Source organism: Myotis yumanensis, unplaced genomic scaffold (assembly GCF_028538775.1).
Source record: "Myotis yumanensis isolate MYYU_CA2020_CCGP unplaced genomic scaffold, mMyoYum1.0.hap1 SCAF_2, whole genome shotgun sequence".
In the NCBI taxonomy this organism is placed as follows: Eukaryota; Metazoa; Chordata; class Mammalia; order Chiroptera; family Vespertilionidae; genus Myotis; species Myotis yumanensis.
In genome coordinates, this window is record NW_027223753.1 from 163,470,743 (window position 1) to 163,476,237 (window position 5,495).

General features: G+C 43.0%; 1 non-coding gene across 1 annotated transcript; it reads left to right on the forward strand.

Annotated features, from left to right (window-relative positions):
* Positions 1-3,453: 3,453 nt before the first annotated feature.
* LOC139004721 (small nucleolar RNA SNORA51) lies at positions 3,454-3,584 on the forward strand. Its single transcript, XR_011470556.1, has one exon. It is a non-coding gene; the product is annotated as a small nucleolar RNA SNORA51 (small nucleolar RNA).
* Positions 3,585-5,495: the final 1,911 nt, after the last annotated feature.

Sequence of the window (5,495 nt, forward strand, 5' to 3'; positions counted from 1 at the left end):
AAATCGCGCGCGGGTGACAAAAGTACCTACTCGAAGCATAAAGTTACCTGTATTTTTCCAACCAGCTGCAAATCCTACAGGTATTTTTGCCATCAATTTAAGAATTGTAATTATTTTGTGTTGTGGCTTTATTATTATAAAATGAAACATTTTTAGGTGCCCTGTTTGAGATGGCTATAAAGAAGAAGCAAAAGATAAACGGAAGACGAAAACCGTGAATTTAAAGTTGAATGTACCTACCTATATAGTTTAAGTTTAAAAAATTTGGCTCTCAAAAGAAATTGCCATCGCTGTACTGTTGATATTTGGCTCTGTTGACTAATGAGTTGGCCGACTACTGCGTTAGGCAATTAGCCAACCTGCTACCCAGACAGAATGCCAGCGATGACATTGTTGAATCGCTTCCCCAGCCTTGAACTGCCTACATCGGAGCTGCTTATTGTGTGAGGAAAGTAACTGGGTTTTCTGTTACCTGCAGCTGACATTGGTCATTTCTTTTCGCCACTGAGCATCTGAATTCCTGTGTGTTTGCAGGATTCCCTGCCCTGCCAGTCTTGGTGAAGGGCAAAGACCGCTTCCTTGTCCCAGTTGGAGCTAAAAATGCCAGACACACATTCAAAGCCTCGCTTGCAGCCAGCACTCAGGCCTGTGACCCAGGCGCCACCATTAGCCTCAGAACGGCTACCACAGAGGCTGCTGAGACGCAGCAGCTGCCGCGTGCCAACGGGTAATGGCCATTTTGAATGTCACTTTAATGTCACTCAGCAGAGATTATATTATTCTTAAACATGAATAAAATTTATAATTCCAAGATTCCTGTTTTGAATTGGACTAAATGAACTGGGACATTTTGAGAGAATTCATTTGATTAAAAACAAAGAGCAAAAATCCCTCATCAATACATATTTATTACTTATATTTTCTTGTCTATAGAAGCATATTTTTTCTTTTCTTTTTTACTGATAACTAATCACTTCTATTTATTCAGGACATAAGACATTTTTTATACCCATAGATGATACTATGTTAAAACCCTATTTAAAAACTCATAGGGTATTTTATTTTTGCAAAGATGGGTTCTAAAATAAAAAAACAGAGAGATTAATAACAATACACATAAAAATTAGATTGAAATCTAGGTGATGGCTCTCATTCACTGTCCTGGCAGTAAAGATGTTACAAAGATATGCACATAGAATGCTCCCAAATATCCCAACTTTTATAGATACAGATGCAGTCAAAAAGTCTTTCTCTGATTTTAGCAAAGAGAAACCATCCAAATTTTATTCTTTGACTACTGAATGATTTAACTTTGGTACATGCATTACTATTTCTCCTACTGTAGCAAATTTTAGTTTTCTCAAGGACTTTCCCCCGACTTCTGTAAATAAAGAATTTCCAACCTTCAAATTAAAATGTTATTCTGATAAATATATGTATCAGGTTGGTCTATTTACATGTAGGCTTTCCATTTTCAGGCTAAGCAAAGACATGCATTTAATGCTTTATTAACATTATTATACAAAAGACAATCCAACCTAATATGAAGAGAAATTGTGACCTTCTAATCAGTGTTTGATATAGAAAAATATTGATTTTGACTTATCTTTTTAAAATTCAAATGCCATTCTGATCACTCATGGTTCAAGAACATTCAAATAATAAACCAAAAATAAACAAATGTTAAAGATTAGTCTTCAAACATTATGCCAAGGATGCCACCCTGGCCCGTGACCTCACCAACAAAAAACCACATCCGCACCTCTGGCCTCCAAACCACTCAGCAGAGCTTCCTTAACTGTGAGCTGTTTGAAGCTTCCAGTTTGAGTGCTACTATTTTTTCAAACTTTGAATATCTGTAGGGATCTCAGCAGGGGCTGAAGAAACCAGCTCAACCTTGGCCTAGTGCCAAAATGTGGCCAATTGAGGCTCCGAGCCCTGTGCCAGGGCCTTCTCCGGGAGGTTACAGACACACTGGGCCATGGCTCTAGGATGGGAAGTCTGTGGCCTCGAATGAAACATTTTTTCTTCATGGCATTCAAATTAAGAGGTTAAAATCAATGTAGTAAAAATGGTGTTTTATAATATACTTAATAAGATTATATGACTTCAAATACTAAAGTTTAAAATTTGAGATATTTTCACATCGGCCTGCAGACTGAAGGGTCCCCGGTTTGATGCGTTCAAAGGCGCATGCCTGGGTTATAGGCTTGATCCCCTGTAGGGGGCGTGCAGGAGGCAGCCTATCAATGATTCTCTCTCATCACTGATGCTTTTCTCTCTCTCTCCTTCTCCCTTCCTCTCTGAAATAAAAATAAATAAATAAATAAAAATACCTGCATATCAAAATATATTAAAATGAATTTTAAAGATATATGTATAACAGAAAAGAATTGATAGCTTGGAAGTGATCTTTGAATAACACTAAAAGTAATTATTTTCTTTTCTGCCTATTCGACCCAATAGTAGAGAGTTATTGTCTCAGCTAGCCTAAATGAGTAATGTTAATGGGGTCTACTCACTTACGTGCTTTTTTGTTGTTTTTGGAAATTTTGTGACATATACAATGATAAGCAAAATTAGATTGACAGAAGAGTCTTCACTTCTAAAGGAAAACAGAAAATGCTGGGTGTTAGGTTACCTTCTGCTGTGCCATGTTGGTTTGATTGACAATACAGCCAACACTATCACCATGTCTCATCCTTAGGTGCTTGTATTCTTTTACAGCAACACCTCTTTTGGATGTTGCCTTTTTTCTGATAGTGGCCAGAAATTCAGAAGAATAAAATTGACCTCGTGTCTTTTTGACTGTTAGGTAACACCAAAGGCTTGTTCTCCCTCCTCATAACCCATGACATGGCACTCTCAAACACTGAAGGATGTTCAAAACATAGATATAACTAGCATGCTCCAAATGTTCTTCACGTGCTACTGATATTATAAGAGCTGCCAGGGCCAGGGGTCAAACCTGCAACCAAGGTACATGGCCTTGACTGGGAATTGAACCCATGACCCTTCACTCTAATCACTGAGCCAAACAGGCCAGGGCCAACACAATTTTCCTGCAGAAAAAGGCATTTGGCAAAATCTAACAACATTACATCAGTGATTTTCAACCAGTGTGCTGCAAGAATTTTTAAAACATGCACTACCTAACTAGTCAGGAGCACTGGTCTTTTTTCCCTTAGATTGTCAAATTAAAAAAATGACAACAGCCAACACAACAATAGCTGTCCAGTGTGAATGAATCAAAATTATACCTATTTTTGTCAGCTCACCAAAAAAATATATTTTTGAGTGTGCTGCAGAATTTTATAATTAGTTTATGTGTGCCATGAGATGAAAAAGGTGTCCTATCATGTGACCATACAATTTTGTGGGGAAAATTAAGCAACAAGAAAAGAAAAGGAAAAAAAAGGATTTGTTTTTCTTGGTTCTAAAAATCAATGTTGAGACCTCCCAGTGCTTAACCGCAGGCTGTGTTCTTACACTGCCTGCACAGAAAGAGGAGGCAGAGTAAACTCACCCCATATACACCTCAGCCCAGGCCCTTTGCCTGGTCAGTATTGTGAATGGCCAGATTGTTTGCGGGGCAGGGGTGGCGGGGGGGGGGGGGGGGGGGGGTCGGCGGGGGACGGCGGGGGCGGGGGTGGCCGGGGACGGGGAAGGGTTTAGTGTTTGACCAAAGTCTAGAATTAGCAAGAGAAGAATCTGACTGGCTGGTTCAGCTCATCTTCTCTTGCCACGCCTTAGCTATGGATGGACTGGCCTTGAGTCAGGGCATTGCCCTGAATAGAAGATAGCCACCTAGGGACTTCGGGTGGGGCAGAAGCAACGCATCAGAGCTAAAGCCTTCCCTCTCACCAACACCCTCCCCTTCCTTCCTCCCTGTCATCCATCCTGAAAATTACCCAGCCTCCCCTGGACCTCCCAGCTGCCAGGCTCTAGAAGACTGAATGTCAGTTCAGCCTACTTCCCTTCCCAATGTCCTCCAGCTCTTCAACACCCCTCTCCCACCCCACCCCCAGTTCTGTCCTGAAGAAGTTTGGAGAACAATCTGGTCTAGGGAAATCTAAAGTTCAGGGCTTTGTGCAATTAAGCTCAAGGCCTCTCACTGAGCTAGAGGTGAATGACCCAGGGAGCATTCCTGTGGAAATGGTTTGAGGAAGCTGAGTCAACTAGGGTCTTTGGCAGGGCGGGCCCGGGCAATTGAGCCTCTGGAGGTCAATGCCCCAGTCTTCCGGTTGTACCCAAACCTCCACCTTAGGAGGGAATTGAGCCCTTGAGATTCCTGAGTCACTACATTGTCTTGCCGGAGAACTGTATTTGAGGAGGGAAGTAAAAGAGGGAGAGAACTCTGCTTGACACAAAATACGGGAAGATATTTTGAGGTGTTTTGAGACGGGAGTAGGGAGTCCTGGTACAACATCAGTAACTGCTTCCTCAGATTGTATCTATTCATCAGCCCAGGTCAGGGCGCCTCCTCTGCCCTCTCATGGTCCTCTCTTACCATCAGAGGTCTTCACTTGAACCTCAACAGAGCCCTGAGCCAGGTCCTTTCTGCCTGTCTTCATTCCACCAGGGCTTTCTACTCAACCTGGTGTCACAACCCTCTGACCCTCAGTTTCCTTATTTGTAAAACGGAAATAAAGCTTCCACTTACCTTCAAAGGGAGGTTGTAAGGCTGACATGAGATAAGGAACATACTGCATTTCCTACAGCACTGGGTGCACCTGAAGTGCTCAGTGGACCTTAGATGCTGCTGTTGCTGTGATTTGATACCATCAGTCATGCCACCACTTCTAAGGAGCACTTGGCGTGTGTCCGGCCCTGTTCCAGGAACCTCAGGGCGCTGTGCTTGGCCTCAGATAGGTTTAAATCTATTTGGAGAGAAAAGAAAAATCACCAATCAATAAAATAGTTCATAAACAATTTGACAGTTTAAAAAAATTCAGTCCAGATGCTTGCAAATCTCACAATTCTGCCTCTTTAATACCAGGTAATACAGCTTCCCTCTCCCCTTTGCTGCATCTTCTGCTGCTATTTGGCTGGACAAACCCATCGTCAAGATGTGGTGGGCCGGGCGTGGGAAACTCACAGGGGCCTCGTCCGGCTTTTCCACCTAGTCCTTCCTTCCACATGCCAAGCCACCAAAACCAACACAGTCAAGGCCTCAGCCCTGATTCTCCCACCCCCAGGGCCCCAGAGCCTGCGTCCAGCCAGGTTCTTGGGCAGTAGGAGCTGTTGTCCAGTGGGCATGAGAGCTTTGTCCCTACCACCACTCAAGAAGGCTCTTGGGGGGAACATGGGGTTTGTAGGACAGGAGTGGGCCAGGGCAAAGGATGCCTAAAGGTGTTTATGGGAAGGAGGCAGGAGAGACCACACCTAGGGGACAGGGAGGAGTCAGGAACCTGGGAACTCAGCCAGCTGAGAGGATCAAACTTCAAATTCCTCTGATGAACTCTGAGATAGAAACTGTGAGCAAAGAGGCCTGA